Source organism: Microcaecilia unicolor, chromosome 1 (assembly GCF_901765095.1).
Source record: "Microcaecilia unicolor chromosome 1, aMicUni1.1, whole genome shotgun sequence".
Classification (NCBI taxonomy): Eukaryota; Metazoa; Chordata; class Amphibia; order Gymnophiona; family Siphonopidae; genus Microcaecilia; species Microcaecilia unicolor.
The window spans coordinates 20266277-20286955 of NC_044031.1; the positions used below are offsets into that span (position 1 = coordinate 20266277).

General features: G+C 45.6%; 1 long non-coding RNA gene across 2 annotated transcripts in view; it reads left to right on the forward strand.

The window, feature by feature from the left end:
* Nucleotides 1-3494: 3494 nt before the first annotated feature.
* The window catches only part of LOC115463965, a 59925-nt gene continuing 42740 nt past the window's right edge, over nucleotides 3495-20679 (forward strand). Inside the window, exons 1-2 of one of the 2 annotated variants that reach the window (XR_003941222.1) lie at nucleotides 3495-3504; nucleotides 14244-14289. This is a non-coding gene — a long non-coding RNA (uncharacterized LOC115463965). Of the gene's footprint in view, nucleotides 3505-10397; nucleotides 10408-14243; nucleotides 14290-20679 lie in introns of those variants that run through there. The other variant, XR_003941226.1, reaches the window with a different exon arrangement.

The following is a 20679-nucleotide window of genomic DNA, read 5'->3' on the forward strand; positions in this document are numbered from 1 at the left end:
ATGTCCGACAAATGTGTCTCCTGTAGGAGAGCTACATCCGCGCCTATCCTCTGTAAATAATGCAGTATCTTGGATCTCTTCACTGGTGAACCTATTCCACCCACATTCCATGTTATAATTTCAGTCATCACCTGTGCATCTGTGGTCCTTATTACACTGTTGTAGTTCTTTATCTCCATGGGGGGGCCACCCCAGCTCATGGCGCCCCCCCATTTACTTTGTGGTGCTGAGCAATGACCTTGGTTACGACCTGAGTGAAACCCTCCCCTCCCAAAAATCTCCTAAGATGCCCATATAGTCTTCCCTTCCCCATCCCCTCAGCCCTCCCCCCAAAACCCCTGCCCTCCCCCTTTCTCTTCGTCCCTATTCTTAGGGAACTAGCCACATCTACGCCCCTCCCAGCATTCCGCTATAAGCGTGGGTGACAAGGGATTTTTTTCCCCCCCTCGAAGATTCCAATTCAAACTGTGTTCCTCCCTCCTCCAGGTTCCTATATCAAATATGCCCTCCCCACCCCTGACATTAACCCTTTATATTACTTACGTTGTTCCTTACATTAAACCATCAATATAACTGTATACTATTTAACGTACTTTAACTTTAACATACAGTATTTAACAGTCTACTCTTCACATTTTATGCCTGCATTTTCCTTATTTTAGAGTCATACTGAAAGAATTATAAACCTTTCCAACTTAGCGAAGCTCAGTCGCATATCAGCATCCTAAATCTGTAGTTGGCCAAGTCCTTCTCTCACCATCATGTAGCTATGGCACATAACACCAACTTACATTTTTTGCTCAAGTTCAACCACTGCGGTCAGTCACGTCAGTGAAGGATGTGTCTTGGCCTGCTCCTTTCGTCCCGTCCTGCCTTTCTCAGCAGCGATCTATGCTGGCAAATTCCACGGCTGATCATGGCTCATTTAAACTTTTTAGGGGGGTAAATCAGCAGTTCAGCTTGTGTATTAGTGATAGTTATATATAGTCCTTAGCCGTGTTCCACAGCCTTCCCCCACTAGACCAGCTCATTTGACCTTAGAGTTTATAGTAAAATCCGTTTCCTTATTTGCAGAACATAACCATTCCGGTCCGCTCTCTTACTGGAGTCATTCATCACCTGTATTTAATATTTGGCGAACATACTGCTGAGCCTCTGGTATCGTTTCATAAATCTTTGTGCCTGTCTGGTGAAATATTTTCAATTTGGCTGGATACATCAGCGCGAATTTAACTTTGTGATTTACCAGTGTTGAACATATCGGCGAGAAGGCTTTTCATTGCGCCGCCACCGCAACCGAGTAACGTTGGAAGCAAAGGATCTTTTGATTTTTATAGTGCAGTCCATCTCCACTCCGAACCGCCGCTTTCTGGCCAAAATTGAGCACACGGCATATTACAACTCGGGGTCTGCTTTCGTTCTGGCGCTTGGGCCCCACCCGGTGCGCTCACTCTATTGTCAGTGGCCCCATGGCGGCGGGCAATTTCAGTTCTTTCACAAGCCAGTCCTCCAAAAAGGAACGTAGATCTCTGTCACTCAATTCTTCTGATATCCCCACAAAACGCAAGTTATTGTGACGTGACCGGTTCTCTAAGTCTTCCAGTTTTTCGGCCTGTGTCTCGACCAGCTTTAATAGCTTGGCATAATTTTGTTCAATAGCTGATACCTGGTCTTCCAATGCTCCTGTTCTCTGTTGGAATCCTGCCATGTCTTGGGTGAGTTGGGACATGTTGTCTTTTATCCCCTCCAGTTTGTGTTCCAGCCCCTATAGTTTCCTGTCCAATATTCCTTCCAGAGCTGCTGTTACCTCTCCGACTATTTCAGCTGTCCATGCGGAGCTAACTGACGAACCCGGGGGACTCGCGGGGGCCGCCATTTTGTCTTCCCCGATTCTGCCTCTGTCTTTTCTCAAAGTTTTCGCCACCATTGTCAACTCTAACCGTCAATCGCCTTTTCCCAGCAGTGCGATAAGGCATTGTGTATAAAAATGGAATGGTTTTTTCTTGTTTTTAAGGGTTTTAGCCCGGATGAATGCGGAAGTAGGCACGGAGCGAAGTGTTTAGCGTCCGCTCTCGTGCATCGCGTCACGTGACTCCTTGAGGCAAGATTTTTAATGGGGTGGGGGGTGGGGAAGATTGGAGAGAACATTCATGGTCCCTCAGTCCACCCCTGGACCTCCGCAAAATGAGCTGCTGGTTACGCCCCTGTAGTGCATAATACTAGTATAACCTAAATGGACTATTTGAAGAATCCACCGGTTGGAGGTTATAAGAGGCCACCTTTGGTGAAAAAATGTCTCCCCCGACTGGCATGTCGTCTTTCTGTGGCTATGCTCTGCTGGAGCCAGTCAAAAGCTCATCCCTTGCTTTGCATGGGTTGCAGCAGGGGCCTTAGGTAAGCAAAAGGATAGTAGTAGGAACCACTTCTGGGCTTGCCAAAAATACTCCTAGCTGAGGAAGTGGATGTAGAAGGCGCCCGGTGGGAGAGAGAAGAGATTGTATCAGTATGTTGATTAGGTCAGTGACCTCCTCAACCTTCTTTCTAAAAAGGTTATCCCCCTGGCAAGGGTGCATCCACCAACCACTGCAGAACAGAGTGTTCCAAGTCAAAAACATGCAGCCATGAGATTCTACCCATTGCTATACTTTGAGCAGAGATCCCGGATGCCACATCAAAAGTGTCATAAGTGCCCCTGGTCAAGAACTTTCGACATGCCTTCTGCTGCTTGACCAACTGGTAGAAAGCCTCGGCATGCTCCGGATGAAGCGTGTCCACCAAGTCTGACAGCTGTCGCACAGAGTTTCGCAAGTAGACGCTCATGAGGAGCTTGTAGGATTGTATATGGGAGATGAGCAATGAAGCCTGGTACATCATCCTCCCAAAAGGATCCAGGGTTCTAGCTTCTCTGCCTGGGGGTGCTGAAGCGTAGTCCCTAGTACTCCTGGCTCTTTTGAGAGCAGACTCCACCACCATAGAGGAACTGTGAGGCAACTGAGGCATATCAAAACCAAGCACACTGTGGATTAGATACAGGGTGTCAATGTTCTTGGGCATGACAGGGACCGACAGAGAGGACTCCCAGTTCCTGATGAGGACTTCCTTGAGTACGTCTTGGAGAGGTGCAATCACAGCCTCCTTAGGAGATGTGTAGTCCAGGACCTCAAGCATCTTGGCCCTAGGCTCATCCTCCACTTCTAAAGGAAACAGAATGGCATCGGCCATTTCCTTTACAAAAGATAGAAATGAAAGGCGTCTCTGACCTTGATGCCGATGCAGACGTCGAGGAACCGGACTTGGCTCTAAACATCCTCTGTCATTGAGCCTCCCGGAAAACCTGGGTCTTCTTTTTCATGTGAAGACAGAGAACACAGTTAGTAGAGCTATGGTCGGGCCCAAGACACTGCAGACACAAGAATGGGTGTCTTTTCTTGAGACAGTTCGATTGCACCAGGTACAGCGCTTGAAGCCACTGGGAATCTTCATAAACATGGACAGAAAAACTTAGTCCGCTAAATTAAACGACTGGATGGTGCCTGAAAAAGGGGCAAGGCACGGAGAAAAGCAAAGGGAGAGACCCAACCGGTCTGGGCCTAAAATCGGCCCAATGACGACAGAAAAAAATAATAAAACTTAAAAACGGGCAAAACAATTATTAAAGAAATTGAAGGATGGGTAAAATTGGGTTCCAATCCAAGGAGCCAAAAAGAAGACATAGAAGAACAGCTGGAAGGCACAAAATAGCTCTAAAAAATAAAAACGAACGAGTGAGGAGAGGGCAACAAACAGCAGCTTCTTCTCACACTGTAAAAAGAGAAATGAGGAGACCGCACTTGTGCATGCGACAAAGCTCTGTTTTTAGTTTTGAGAAAATGCCGGCCCAGGCGATGCGGATCGGCGTCACCCACTTGTGAATAGATAGAAGCCTGCTTGTCCTCGGGGAATCAGCACATCTTTAGTGTAAAGGTCGCATGCCAATTGTTGGGGGAGGCCCAGCATTAGGGAATTAGAACCCATTCTCCACCCATGCCCGCCTAGTTCCAGACCCCCACCCCAGCACAACATGGAGAACATAAGAATAGTCATACTGGATCAGACCAATGGTCCATCTTATCCTGCTTCCAACAGTGGCCAATCCAGGTCACTAGTACCTGGCAGAAACCCAAATAGTAGAACCATTGCACGCTACCAATCCTGGGGCAAGCAGTGGTTTCCCCCATGTTCATCTCAATAACAGACTATGGAATTTTCCTCCAGGAACTTGTGCAGATGCTTTTTAAACCCAGATACGTTAACTGCTGTTACCACATCCTCCAGAAGCGAGTTCCAGAGCTTAACAATTCTTTGAGTGAAAAAATATTTCCTCCTATTTGTTATAAAAGTATTTCCATATAATTTCATTGAGTGCCCTCTAGTTTTTGAACTTTTTGAAAGAGTGAAAATTGATTTACTTTTACCCATTCTATACCACTCAGGATTTTGTAGACCTCAATAATGTCCCCTCTCAGCCATCTCTTTTCTAAGCTGAAGAGCCCTACTTCTTTAGCCTTTGCTCAAATGGGAGGAGTTCCATCCCCTTTATCATTTTAGTCGCTCTTCTTTGAACCTTTGCTAATTCTGCTACATCATTTCTGAGATACGGTGACCAGAACTGAATACAATACTTAAGGTGACATCGCACCATGGAGTGATACAGAGGCATTATGGTATTCTTGGTCTTATTCACCATCACTTTCCTAATAATTCCTGGAAAAGAAAATAAGATGATACCTTTTTTATTGGACATAATACATTTCTTGATTAGCTTTCGAAGGTTGCCCTTCTTCGTCAGATCGGAAATAAGCAAATGTGCTAGCTGACAGTGTATATAAGTGTATCAATTTTTTGGACACCACGGTCTCAATCAGTGATGGCTGTATACAAACATCTGTATACAAGAAACCCACAGACAGATGTAGCTATCTCCACAACTCCAGCTTCCATCCTTCACATACAAAAAGATCCATCATTTACAGCCAAGCCACAAGATACCACCGTATCTGCTCTGACCCAGGGGACAGAGACAGACACCTTAAAACCCTGACTGAATCCTTCAAACAGAAGGGCTACAACCCCAAAATAATCTCCAAGAATATTGCCTCCTCCCTCAAAACACCCAGGGAGAATCTGCTACAGTACAAAAAGAAAAAATCCACAGACAGAATCCCGCTTGTAGTGACATACAATCCAGAGCTGGAAAAACTGAGGAAAATCATAAGAGATCTACAGCCTATACTCCAGGAGGATGAATTACTGAAAGAGATATTCCCATCCCCACCAGTACTGGCCTTCCGACAGCCACCCAATTTAAAACACAAGCTAATCAGAAGTAAACTTCCTTCACAGACTGAAAAGGAACAGAAGGGCACACTTCCCTGTAATTTATCCAGTTGCAAACTATGCCAAAATATTTCACAGGACCCCAAAGTCATCCACAAAGGAAAGATATTCAACATAAAGGGATCTTTCACTTGCTCATCTTCCAATGTGGTATATATCATTCAGTGTAAAAAATGTAATGAAGGATGCTATATTGGAGAAACAAGCCAGATGCTTAAGACAAGATTCAATTTACATAGACATCATATAAACAATGCTGGTGCCAGCAGGGTTCCCACGCCTGTTGGGCAACATTTTACAGGACCAGGACACTGCACCAGTGACTTCACAGTGAGAATCCTCAAAGGTAACTTTAAAACCATACAAGAACGTAAGACCTTTGAAGTCAGAATGATTGAATATTTTAACACCCAACAGAAAGGACTTAACAAGGATCTGGGGTTCCTAGCCCATTATAAACCATAAAGCTGTATGTCTCTGTTGATCACCCTCCCCTCACCTATCCACACCCACCCTGTTAGAATACCAATGATATGCTTTGATGTCCCCATGCATACTTCCTACCCACCCCCATCCTCCCACCCTGTCAGACTGTCATAACAATGCTTGAATGTTTTCACTTATATACACTGTCAGCTAGCACATTTGCTTATTTCCGATCTGACGAAGAAGGGCAACCTTCGAAAGCTAATCAAGAAATGTATTAAGTTATGTCCAATAAAAAAGGTATCATCTTATTCTCTTTTCCATGTTTTATTTTGTTTGATTTCTATTGATAACCTTAAGAGTGGACTAACACGGCTACCACACTCCTCTAATAATTCCTAGCATCCTGTTTGCTTTTTTGACTGCCGCCGCACACTGGACAGAACATAAGATTAGCACCACTGGGTCAGACCAATACCCCATCTAGCCCAGTATCCTGTTTCTAACAGTGGCCAAGCCAGGTCACAAGTACCTGGCAGCAATCCAAATCTTGGTAACATTCCATGCTACCAATTACTGGTCAAGCAGTTACTTCCCCATGTCTATCTGAATAGCAGACTATGGACTTTTCCTCCAGAAACTTGTCCAAACATTTTTTAAATCCAGACACGGCATCGTGTTTTGGCTGGAAAACCTGCCTCAGGAGTCTGTTTCGGAAGTGTAAAGGGTATGGAACTGTTTCGCTAGTAGATTTTAGCGCTTTCCAGGGAAGCTATCTCAGAGACCTTCTCATTATTTTATCTACTCAGCGAAACATCAACTATATAAGTGCACTTGTCTTGGTCTTTTTTGCATTGCATGGGGTCATCTGTGTTCCTCCACCCCGGTGGTAGATCTCTTAGCTCTTCTTCCATAAAGACCGAAGCAAAGAATTCATTCAATCTCTGGCCTTGTCCTCCCTGAGCACCCCTTTTGCTTTTTTATGATCTAATGGTCCCACAGATTCCCTTGCAGGCTTTCTGCTTCTGATATACCTGGAAAGGATGTTACTATTAGTTTTTGTCTCTGTGTCATATTCTCTTTTAGCCTTCTTTATCAATGCTTTGGATCTAGCTTGACAGTGCTTATGTTGCTTCTTATTTTCTTCATTCGGATCCTTTTTTCACTCTTTGAAGGATGTTCTTTTGGCTCTAATAGCCTCTTTTACTTGCTGCCTGTCATTTGCTCTTCTTTCCACCTTTGTTAATACATGGAATGCATCTGGTCCAGGCGTCCACGATGGTATTTTTAAACAACGTGCATGCCTAATTTAAAGTCCTAAACTATGCAGATGATACTTTTTGCTTCTTTTTAACCATTTTCCTCATTATGTCGTAGTTATGATCGCTGTTTCCCAGCGGATCCAACACCCTTACCTCTCGTACCATCCCCTGCAATCCACTAAGGACTAGATCTAAAATAACTCCCCCCCCCCCCCCCCCCCCCCCCCCAAGAAGCAGTCATTTGTTACATCTAAAAATGTTATCTCCCTATCACTCCCTGATGGAACATTGAAATCACCCATTATTATATGGTTGCCCAATTTGCCACCTTTCCTAATTTCTGTAAACATTTCTTCATCTGTCCTGTCATGGTGGACAGTACTAAAGCTCTAACAGTATACTCCTTCCCTTCCCACATGGAATTTCTATCCAGAAGGATTTCCTACTGCTATCAATTCCACGTAGAATGTTTTATTTTGTTTGACTCAGTTCCCTCTTTAATGTGTAGTGCCAATTTGATCTACTCTATCATTGTAAAATAATTTACACCCTCATAACAGAGTCCCATTGACTTTCCTCCTTGCACCAGGTCTCTGTGATGTTAGTGCTATACTCCAACTGTCCCATCTTATTTTTTAGGGTTCTAGCATTATATAGACACTTCAAACTGTGTTTTTTTCCTTGCATCTACAAGCTGCTTAGAAGCTGAAGGGGATAATTTGCATCTTGTACTCTGTACTCCTATTAAACACTCCTGGCTTTCTTTCACTATTATTGAAACCTCTCTATTGGGATTCCCTAAAGATCCTGTTTCATTAATTTCCTTCAAGGATACTCTACACCGAACCATGAGCTCCTGGGTAACTGTCATCTCTGCCCCCCCCCCCCCATCCTATATAATAAAAAGCACCTCCAACGTTCTGAAGCTGACTCCGAGAAAGTGAAGCCTTGAAGCATTCGTGTCCAGCTGTATCCATCTCCTGAAATGACGTCACGCACTTCCGTGTTCGTACACACCAGTCACTGGAAGGGAACGCTGCACAGTTGCCACACAACGGAACGCGACGTCACACACATGAGGGTGCCATAGTCCCTCCTATCCTCCCTCCCTCCCTTCCAGTTCAAGGCCCCAACCTCCAAATTTGAAAAGTCAACTTCACTTACGAAGTCGGGTTTACGGTGGCCGACAGCAGCAGCGGTAACAGGCATGCAGGCTCCACCCTTCTCTCTCTCTCTAAGCTCTGGTCCTGCCCTTGAGGGCGAGATCAGAGCTGAGAGAGAGAGAAGGGCCGAGCCTGCAAGCCTGTTACCGCTGCTGCCGGCCGCCATACACCTGACTTCGTTAAGTGAAGATGACTTTTAAAATTTGGAGGTAGGGGGCCTGGAACTGGAAGGGAGGGAGGGAGGAAGGGAGGGATGACGACACCCTCATACGTGCAACGTCACGTTCCAAGGGGGGATCCTCAAACTCGGACAGAGGGAGGGGGACCCTGAAACTTGGACAGAGGGAGGGAGGGGGAACCCTGAAACTCGAAGGGAGGGAACCCTGAAACTTGGAGGGAGGGAGGGAGGGGGGAACCTGAAACTCGGAGGGAGGGAATGACCCTGGAACTCGGAGGAAGGGAGGAAGGGGACAACCCTGGAACTCGGAGGGAGGGGGAAGACCCTGGAACTCGGAGGGACGAAGGGGGGCAACCCTGGAACTCGGAGGGAGGGAGGGAGGGATGTAGGGGACGACCCTGGAACTCGGAGGGAGGGAGGGGACAGACGACCCTGGAACTCAGAGGGAGGGAACAACCCTGGAATTCGGATGGAGGGACAGAGGGCGGGGGGGACGACCCTGGAACTGGGAGGAAGGGAGGGAGGGAGGGGGGCCCATGGCACACACTCTCATTCTCACACACACACTCTCTCTCTCACAGACACACTCGCACCCAGTCTCACTCTCTCTCTATCACACACACACACTCGCACATTCACCCTCTCTCTTTCACACAGTCACTCTCACACATACTCTCTCAAACATACACATTCCGAGGAAAACCTTGCTAGAACCCGTTTCATTTGTATCAGAAACGGGCCTTTTTTACTAGTCGTTGTATAAAAGTTGCTCTATCTTCTTTTCAGTTGTTAGCATCAGCAGCCTGGAGTCCATCCTTTCAGATCAGGCTCCACTGCCCAGTTCCTGACAAATCCAAATCCCTCAAAGCTTTGCCTGTCTCTTGGATTCTGCGCATGGAACGGGGAGCGTTTCAGAGGATCTGGATTTCAGCTTTCTGCCTAAGAACCTAAATTTGTCTTCCAGGACCTCTCTCCCACATTTTCCTATGTCATTGGTACCCATATGTACCAAGACAGCTGGCTCCTCCCCAGCACTATCTAAAATCCTATCTAGGTGATGCATGAGATACGCCAAGTTCGCACCAAGCAGGCAAGTGACCATGCGATCCTCATGTCCACCAGCCACTCCGTTATCTTCATGCCTAATGATCGAATCACCAGCTACAACAGCTGTCCTAACCCCTTCCCTCCTGGACAAAGCTCTTGAAGATACATCCTCAGTGCAAGAGGATATTGCATCCCCTGGTGGGCAGGTCCTGACTACAGGATTCCTTCCTACTTCACAAGGATGATGCTCTCCTCAATAGCATACCTAGGTTGGCTGCCACCCAGGGTGGATCACAGCTACACCCCCTCCCAACGCATCACCCCTCCTCGTCCCAATGCACATCACCCACCTGCTTCCCGAAGCACATCATTCTCACCAACTGGGGGTGCACGGAGCAGTACGCTCTGCTGTTGGCTCCTTCGGTCCCCTGTCCCAGATCTGGAAGTATCATTAGAGAGGGCAGGGAACCGGCAGAGCTGATTGCTGCGTGACTGCTTCGTGCACCTCCTTGCTGCCTGCATCTGTGGCGGACCACCCCAACATCCAACCCTTGGCACACTATTGGCTCTTCTTTTAGGAGACCTCCATCCAAGGCAGCACAGGAACATCTAGACTAGAAGTAGGACTTCTCTACAATGTCCCTGTAGGGTTCCACTATGTACAACAATGTATCTCTCTGTCTCACTCAGTTAATAAGCAAATTAGCCCACCTAATCTGTTATGCCACTGTGGTAGGTCCTGCAGTAGTGATTAACTTGCCCTGATTCTCACTAACTAATTAATGCACATTAGTTAAAAAAAACCACCTGGGTAGCTGAAATATGTGTTACTACAGGCATTCATGTGGGCACTGAAAAGGAAATATTTTCCAGAATTGATGAGAATGAGATACTAAGGGTAAACTGAGCTGGGTTTTCTGTAGACAATGTAGTTAAGAGACAGGTTGAAAAACTTGTCCATCTTAGTTTAGAAATAGCTGTCAGCAGATTATTGCTGCATTTTGCAGGTCTGAGAAGCTATTTCTGTCTATTGATGAAAGCTGAGCAAGGTTCAAAACATTCCGTCCTGTTTGCAGGGTTCTGTGAGAGAGGTAAACCTACTGTTCCACCAGGCTGGCCTCCCAGAATTAGCACCGCTAACAAGTTCCTACAGAAAGAAGATCCATGTTAGAACTTATGATTTTTAGTGTAATGAGAAACTGTTGGAAAGGTTTTTTGACTGCAAGTGATTAGAAGCGTTAGCTCACTTAACAGTGCAGACTTTGATAATCTAGAGAATCGGTTTCCAGACACATCCCTCTTTGTGAGGTGTTCACAAAAATGCTTGTGCAGAAGAGAAAGTGCATATCGGCCCTCATAATAAACAGAAGTATTTTGGTGCAGTCAGTGCATTTTAGACTAGTGTAGCCAAGTGTGCTTGTGAGAAGCTACCTTCAATTTTGTCAGTAGGGTCTATTTCACTTTTGGTCAGGTTGAGCAATTTCTAACCCAATATCAGGATATGTTCAGTCTCTCATTTCCGCTGCAAGAAGAGTTTCTTGATTACTACTTGATGAAAAGTTCACATACACCCAGGGGCGTAGCCAGACACCCAATTTTGGGTGGGCAAAAGAACATTGAGCCTGCAAATAGGTGGGAAAACGTGGGATATAAATGTAACAAATAAATAAAAACTCTACCCTGTCCCACAAGCAGTGGCGTAGCAGGGGGGGCTGCCACCCGGGGCGGGGCGGTTCGCCGTTGCACCCCTCCCCCGGGTGCAGCACAATGACACCCCCTCCCCCTGACCAGCTCCCGCACCCTACCTTTAAAAAGAATTTCGGGAGGCGAGGCGCCCTGCCCTGCACGTAAAAGAAATGTGGACCGTCGGGCCTTCTCTCACTGTCTGCCCCGCCCTTGCGGAAATAGGAAGTTGCGTCAGCGGAGGGCGGGACAGATAGAGTGAGGAAAGACCCGACGGTCCACATTTCTTTTACGTGCAGGCAGGGCCGGTCTTAGGGAGAGGCGACCGAGGCGGCCGCATAGGGCCCCGCGCTTAGGAGGCCCCGCGTGGCGCGCCTCAACTCTGCCTCTCCCCTCATAATCCGATCCCGCTGCAGCTGCTCGCTTCTCCCCGGACCGTGATCATCGCTCGCTCGCTCACCACCCCTCCCCCCGCCAGCTCCCGCCTCCCAGTCCCGTCCCATGATGACGTCGACAACAGAGTTGCAAGCAACTTGCAGCGGCCTGCTCCGAACCAACAGACTGACAGTTGCAGCAGCCACAGGCAGCACGATGGCTTCGCTCACCCAGCTTCCCTTCCACCTTCCAATGTCCTGCCTTCCGATGATCAGACATTTCCTGTTTCCGGTGAGGGCGGGCGGGAGTCATTGAGCGGGAAGGAGCTGGAAAGCGTGGTCGGACTGAGCGGAGGTGAGCAGCCTGCAGCCATCAGGTAAAGGAGCTGGAGCCAGGGAGCGTCGTGGTCTGGTCGGAGGCGGAGACTAGAGCGGAGGTGAGCAGCCTGAGCCATCCTTACTATTGCAAAAGTATTCTCCCTTTCCCTTCCCCAACAAACTCTGCAACTGAAGTAGGAAGAAGCAATTTATGAAAAACAGACTGTTTTGGAGACTGGAAAAAAATTGTGAAATGAGCAGCTTATTAAATATGTCAGGTTTTGTGTTGTATTTTTAACTTTACTAGCTCAGGTTGCTTTTGTACCTGTTTCATATATTTCATTTCCCAAGTGTGATACTGTGCTAGAATCAAATTGCTATAGTTTCCACACACTAATCAAACTCATGTACTTTTGATCTTTCTAAGTCACGATGTGTAATGTCATTTCCATGAATTAAGATTCACCTGGGAAGCTGTAACATTTTACAATGTATCAGAGATGTTGATGCTAATGAAACCATCTCAATAGGAAATGCACAATATTGCTGTGAAAGGTAATATTGATAGCTGATTTCAATATGCCGGATGATGATTTGTATATCCCTACTGTGGTATTATCTTGAAGTAGGGAGAGCCTGGAACCTTTACAAGGAGAATTGCTCCAGAACCTGGTAATGGAACTCAAGTGGGATGGGGCCATATTGGACCTGATGCTTATGAAAGGAGAGAATGTTTATGATGTTAGAGTGGGTAATCACTGGCATCCAGTGGGACTGAATTACTGCTGAAAAGGTTCTGACCTGAGAAGAGCATATATTTTTAGTACACTCCTTGAGTCTATTGATAATGATAAATGGTGACAGTGACTTGGTGAAAAGTTATTCTGATGATTGTGTAGCAATGCACCGACAGCCACGGAGCAATAGATTTGAGACTGCAAGCTGGCCCTGAGCTTGAAAAGGTGGCTACCCAAGAATGGAAGAAAAAACATGGTCGACTAAGCACAGCTTCATGTCACTGACAGTGGCCAATCTGGGTCCCCAGTATACAGCAGATCCCTATTTCTTAAGGGTCATTTCTAGGAATGAGCGATGGCCATTGTAAGGTCTCCACTAAATAATCAGACAACAAAGGTAGAAAAAAGTATTTTATTCAGAATTTATTAATTGGAATATGTCAGCTTTTGGAAATGTGCATCTGTGATATTTTTCATGTAAGTTTCAATTTTTCTGGTATTGCTGCATGCTGAGTCTGACTTCTTGAGGTAACTTTCCAGTTCAGTATTTTGCCTTCATATTTGTTGTGTCGTGTGTTTTTCATGTGTGATCAGGGTGCAGTATCCTGCTAGCGTGTAGTATTTGCAGCCCTTTTTGTTTTGTTTTTTCACGAGGTAGTGTATTGGTGTTTTAGAGCCTGGTGTAATTACAGTTCTGCCTTTCCACGCATAAGGTTGTAGCTCATCCTGTCCTTGGAATTAGTGCTGTTATGGTTTGGTAAGGTTATGAGTGTGTTTTTGCACAAGTTTGTGTATAGTGTTTTGCAGTGGAGAGATTGTGTGTCCGCACCTCTGACCCCCCGGGGTTATGAGAATTGGAACTACTAATTGTAGTAGACTTGAACTGAATAATTTCTGGGGAGGGGGGGTTCATGATAGCATTGTGCTTATTATTTCAATCAGTTTTTCTGTACAAATTTAGCTTCATTTGTTTTTATTTGAAATTTCATAAATAAAAATGTTCTAAAAATTTAGTAATCAATGGGGTGGAGCTGGGGCGGGGCTAGGGCAGGGCGGGGCTAGGATGGGGCCCCACCAAATTCCTTCAAGAGGACTTTCTCCCCCAAGCAGCATTCCTTTCGCAGAGACCTCCGTCCCGGAGGTGCTCCCTCCGGTCCTCCCCCAGGGTCTCGTACCCAATGACGGGGCCTTGGTCCACGTCTCAGTGCAGATTGGAGGACGGCTGTCCTCGTTTCTGGGCGAGTGGACCACAATAACTTCAGACGCTTGGGTGCTGGAAGTCATCAGAGACGGACTTCTAGAGTGAAGGGTTAGAATATAAAATGACGACTTGTGTATAGAGTCTAACGTGGGAATTTCTATAACAAGACGCCTCTATGTATTTGCCCCTCTGCTGTAGTCCAGATCAATGTCGTGATCTTTACATAGGTGCCCCAGGGGCATCGTTTGGGCAGAGGGAGGGAGAGTTGCAATGTATCCCTGCATTTTCTAAGATTGTCTCCTGGTCTCTATAAAATGACTTTGCTAATCTGTGACCTTCCCATGAGAAGCTCTTCTCTATTATGACTGTTTTCATTCCTTCCTTTAGAAGGTTCTTAACATCTATTGCCAGATCTATCATTGTGTTACTGTCTCAGAAATATTTCCTTTCTTACCTAAGTTTCTGTTTTCCCCTCTAGGACATCCCACTTCTCATTTCCGATATCGAGAAGCTGCTATCTGAAGGTAAAATCTGCTTCATATTTTAGATATATTGCTATATTGATAGCAGACTACTTGCTGGTGATTTGGAAACACAACAGGACACGCTGTTTGTGCTGGGGCCATGTTGCGGTGCAAACATTGCCTGCCTGAGGGGACCAAGTTTAATATCAAGAGGCGCAGATAGGGAGCTCAGTATGTATGGATTCTCAAATAGGAATACAACTCCCCACCAAAGAGATTTGAGAAACTCCCGTAGAACGCCGTCGGTCAGAATCCATACCTACTGAGCTCCCTACCTGCGCCTCTTGATATTAAATTTGGTCCCCTCAGGCAGGCGATGTTTGCGCCGCAACACGGCCCATGTCGGGTCTGATCTTAATAAAGGACTCCTGTTGTCTCAGTCTTGAAGGCCCAGTAGTGCTTTTTTCCTCTCTGTACTACTCTGGATGTTGCATAACTTTATTCCTTAAGAGGGTCTTTAGCTTGCGGTAAAAATCAGATGACGGTAAATGCTGAGACACTCATTATATTCCTAGGGGCATCTTAGCGTTTACCACCAGCTGATTTTTACCACAAGCTAAAAATGCTAGAGTGCATTTGTAAACCACCCCTAAATAAATTAATAATTTTAAAACTGTGAGGTCCTTAGATTAGACACTAGCATGTACCTAATGCAGCAAAACATGGAGTACTATGGGATGCACTCAAGCGTCCTGCAGTAACTCTGAAATCTGTGCAAGCTAAAAAAAAAGTTTCTTTTTGGTGGGGGGGGGGGGGGGGGGGGGGGAGTCGGGGCAGAAAATGGGAATTCCTGCACTAACTATAACATGCTAACTGGTTGGTGCACAGATGAAACAGGAGCCCTTATTGCGTATAAAATGGGTCGTGTATAATTGTAAAAAATGGCCATTAATGCAAAAAAAATAGAAAAAAAGCCATTTTTGTGGCTACGATAAAAATGACCTTAGTATGTTTACTCGGGTTTCCTTTGTCTAATATTACAGAAAATTGTATTAAGATTGTCCAATAATATAGGTATCTTATCATCTTACTTTTTTTTTATTACGTTTAAGCTCAGTAGTAGTAGAATCCATTCAGGGGAAATCAGGAGGGAGTCAATACTTTTCACATCACTGGACATTAACAGCCTGCAATCAGAATGACTAATCTTGTGCTGAAAGAGTAACAAACATCAAATACAAACCAACTGACCCTTCCAGTCTGCCCAGTGATATTCTTTTCCTCTTGTTTTCTACTACTTTGGGTTGATCACATTTATAAACCAACATTTGCTTCCCCCTCCTCCTCTCAATTCTTCCCCACCACTGACCTCTGGAATAATTTTACTGAAATCTTACTTCAGCATTGACAGGATGTGACAGTTGTGTTCCATGAGCCTCCCAGTTCCACCTGTAACATTTTGCAGTTTGGGTCAGTCCTGTGGTTCAGTGCCAACCCCATGTACACCAAGTGGGAGGATTCAGGAGAGACCTGAGCCTATTTTCTGACAGTGTGGGTCTAGAAACACTGCAGAGGGGGCACTAACTGTCCCCTGAGGAAAGGAGTGGGACACAGAAATGTCTCTCACAGCATTAAATACTGGCAGTGTCCTCCCTTAGAGCTGGAGCCCTTTACTTTCATTATATCAGAGAACAGACATGAGAGCAGTCCTTATTAAAAAGGAAACATGAGCAATAAGATAACAAAATCCTCACTGGCTACACTAGTATAATACAGGGCTAAATTAAAAACTCTCTCTCTGATCTTCAAGGCCCTTAAAAGAAATGGGCCAGAATACTTGAAGAACAGGATCTCCTTCTAGGTACCTCCAAGGTTACTAAAGTCCTTCCAAGGAATATCCCTAACCTCACCCTCTCCAAAGGATGCACCAAACAAGCCTTCTCCAGAGTAGCCCCCTCAGAAAGGTTATCTCTGCTTCAGGAAGCAGGTGAAAGCTTGGCTCTTCTCCAAGCCTTTAAACGCAAGCAGCATGTAACTAGCTAGTCAGACACACAAGGACTGACACCAACTGCACATACTGTAGCAGGACTTGTTTACTACAGGGCACCTTTTATAAATCCACGTGCACTTTTTATGTAAGTTAATCACCCTTATCTTTTACCTAAACTCATGACTCTATCTTCTGTCTCTATGTTGAACCACGACTACCTCCTGTGCTGTTTAAAATGTTTTAATCTGTATTGTGCTGGCATTGTAAATGACTAAGAAGCGTATTTTCAAAGCAGTTGGCCTTACAAAGTTACACAGTAAACGAAGGAACTTTAAGTGCTTTGAAAATGAGCCCCACAGTATGCTATAAAGTGCAGCTCTTTGAACATTTTTTACTGCTGTAATTGCTTATCTCCTCTGTCCAGGTTATTCTTGCTGTACAGTGCCTTGGGTGAATTTATTCAAAAACGCAATAAATAAATAATGCATTAAATGTTAATAAACAGGTACAGTCACAGTTAATGAGCAGCCAATCAGAATCCCTCTTCTGTACAATCACAGCAAATTAGCAGCCAATTAGAATCCTTCTACTGTACAGTCACAGCTAATGAGCAGCCAATGAAAGTCTTTTTATACTACAGTTATCAATAGAAATCAAACAAAATAAAACATGGAAAAGAAAATCAGATGATACCTTTTTTATCGGACATAACTTAATACATTTCTTGATAAGAGTGGACTAACACTATACTACAGTTAGAACTCTCCAGTAATCCGGTTAATTCCATGATGCAATCATAACTAATGAGCAGCTAATTAATGTGCCCTGGAGGTGCCTTTACAATACCTCCCTGCTTAATGTTGCTTACAGTGATCCCATCAGATGAATCTTTTATTTTTCTGTTAAAGATTGATTTCTGTATTTATTGGTCTTATTCAGTGTTGCAGGCGTTTTCTGGCACAATGGCACAGACTCTCATTGGATGACTGAAGACAGCTGAATCCTCTCTGCAGTGGCGTTCCTAGCCTGGATGACACCCGTGGCGGATCGCCAATGTGGCCCCCCCTGCGAAATGACCCCCCCCCCCCCGGCAAAATGACACTCCCCCCGGGTGCACGCTGCTGGGGGGGTGCCACGGCACGCGCCTGTCAGCTCCGAGTTCGCTAACTTCGCTCGTTCGCTGCAGCTCCCTCTGCTCCGGAACAGGAAGTAACCTGTTCCGGGGCAGAGGGAGCTGCAGCGAACGAGCGAAGTTAGCGAACTCGGAGCCGACAGGTGCGTTCCGCGGCACCCCGCAGCGGCGTGCACCCAGGGTGGACCACCCCCACCGCCCCCCCCCCCTTGGTACGCCATTGCCTCTCTGCTCTTTTCTGTTCAGCATAGGGATCTTCCTCCATTTCTGCTGGCACACGAAGGACCTCATTCTCTAGACACTTCTCATGATTCTGCTGTCCCTTGTATCACTTCCTCAATAAAGTAAAAGCAGTGAAATTCCTGGTTCTCCTACTTTCTTCTCTTTTCCCAGGAGAAAAGAGCTTCTTTCTAGAGTACATAAGATGTCATCTATATATTTAATTTATTTATGTATTTTGTGAACTTAGCCTGCCTGCAAACCTAGGTGGGTTACATCCTTTAAAACATATAAAATATGATTTAAAAAACACAACTTATTCATTTATTAGACTCTATTAACCACCTTGTGAGGTAGTGGGTGGTCCATGGCTGGATTCCCATAGGATCACTCCCTAACTGAGACTGAGAGTGAGTCGCCTTAGGGTAGGTGGAGTTAACACCTGCAGAGTCAAAGGGGCAGAGCTTAGGCAGGGAGGTGGTTAAATGCCCTGAAGTAGAATGGATCAGAGAGGCCTCAAGACAAGAGGTCTCCAAGAGAGAGAGGCCTGAGTCAAGAAGCCTCTACGAAGCAGGCCTGGGAGAGGACCTCTCAGCAGTGGCGGATTTAGGGTAGGTGCGCAACTCCTTAAAGCCCTCTTGGCTAAGTCTTCACCCGGGCAGTGACTACGGCACTCATAGCCTGCCTGCAGCCTGCTCCAGGACTTTCTCGATTCAAGGAGGAAGCCCCGGAACAGGCCGTGTATGAGTGCTGCTGCCCGGTTGAAGACCAAAGCCAAAACGATTTTAAGGCGGCGAGTGGGTGGGAGACAGAGACAGGGGTGGGGATGGAGATGGGGGTGGCAGCAGCAGCATGGCACAGGGGGCAGGGGAGATGCAGCCCTTGTAAAAAGTTCCTGACTATGCTACTGCCTGTCAGCAATGAGAGAGAAAGAGAGAGAGAGAGAGAGAGAGAGAGAGAGAGAGAGAGAGAGAGTCTACTTGATTACCAATATACCAGCTGTTGAGAAACTAGAACAAGCTGTTTTGCTGTTGATCTGAAGATGGAAAAAACACATTAGCTTGCAGAAAAGACGGCTGAGTGGAGATATGATAGAGATATGTCACTCAACTGCTCCTACCATCCAGCCCCTTTCTTGCCACTTATCCAGCTTCTCATTCCCCCATTTTCACCTCCTCTCATAGGAGTCACTTATCTAAATGATTGGGGGTGCTCAACTCAGCACAAATTACCAAATCCATAAAAAGAAATTAAAGTATGGTGGGTTGTGAACAGAACTGGTCAGGGTGTCTTTATTATTATTATTATTATTATTATTATTAGCATTTGTATAGCACTACCAGACGCACGCAGCGCTGAACACCTGACACAGAGAGACAGTCCCTGCTCAATAGATAGACAAGACAATTAAGGGCGAGGGAAGTACTGGGTGAGAAGGAACAAGGGGGGAGGCAAATGAGTAGTGGCTAGGAGCCAAAGCAGTGGTGCACGTATGTAGTCTGGTGCACTTTGTTACAGAATACGCTTAGCGAGCTGTGCGCCTAAATTCTAATCAGTGCCAATTAGTGCTCATTATTGCTTAAGTGCTGTTATCGGTGCTCATTAGCTTAATAAGCCAATTAAGTTGCGCACATTATTATAGAATTGGTGCGGATCTCTAGGCGCGCTAATAGAATCCGGGGGATTGCCCTTAAATCTGATGCTTTCAGGAAGTCCACCCTTAGAAACTCTGATTTGTGTACTTGAGGTAATGGAGAGTGAAAATGACTTGGTCCGGCTTCCCTGGTTCTCAGCCCACTGCTGCAGAGCAGCCAAGTTATCCAGCTTCAGGAGGGAAACATTTTGGCCAGTCTACAGTGTTCTAGTTGTAGTCTCTGAAACTACCAATTGAAGTCAGCACTTTGGGCATAATGTACCTGGATAGAGTTGCAGAAATCCAGGTCTGGCTCAGAATTTCCCTCCTGAGAACCACCAAACAGCTATGCACTAGTTTGACTGATATTTGATACTGGCCCTTTGCAGTGGAAGACATATGGAATTTCTACCAAAAAGGAGGGGAGTGTGGTAGCCGTGTTAGTCCACTCTTAAGGGTATCCTTCACATACAAAAAGATCCATAATTTACAGCCAAGCCACAAGATACCACCGTATCTGCTCTGACCCAGGGGACAGAGACAGACACCTTAAAAGCCTGACTGCATCCTTCAAACAGAAAGGCTACAACCCCAAAATAATCTCCAAGAATATTGCCTCCTCCCTCAAAACACCCAGGGAGAACCTGCTACAGTACAAGGAGAAAAAAGCCACAGACAGAATCCCCCTTGTAGTGACATACAATCCAGAGCTGGAAAAACTGAGGAAAATCATAAGAGATCTACAACCTATACTCCAGGAGGATGAATTACTGAAAGAGATATTCCCATCCCCACCAGTACTGGCCTTCCGACAGCCACCCAACTTAAAACACAAGCTAATCAGAAGTAAACTTCCATCACAGACTGAAAAGGAACAGAAGGGCACACTTCTCTGTAATTTATCCAGTTGTAAACTATGCCAAAACATTTCACAGGACCCCACAGTCATCCACAAAGGAAAGATATTCAACATAAAGGAATCTTTCACTTGTTCATCTTCCAATGTGGTATATATCATTCAGTGTAAAAAATGTAACGAAGGATGCTATATTGGAGAAACAGGCCAGATGCTTAAGACAAGATTCAATTTTCATAGACATCACATGAACAATACTGGTGCCAGTAGGGCTCCCACCCCTGTTGGTCAGCATTTACAGGACCAGGACACTGTACCAGTGACTTCACAGTGAGAATCCTGAAAGGTAACTTTAAAACCATACAAGAACGTAAGACCTTTGAAGTCAGAATGATTGAATATTTTAACACCCAACAGAAAGGACTTAACAAGGATCTGGGGTTCCTAGCCCATTATCCTATATAATAAAACACACCTCCAACATTCTGAAGCTGACTGCATGGCTGAGGCATTCCTGCTCTCTGTATCCATCTCCTGAATTGACATCACGTACTTCCGGGTTCGTCACAAGCAGAAGTGACCAACCACACAAGGTTTCTTGGCTTCAGAATGTTAGAGGT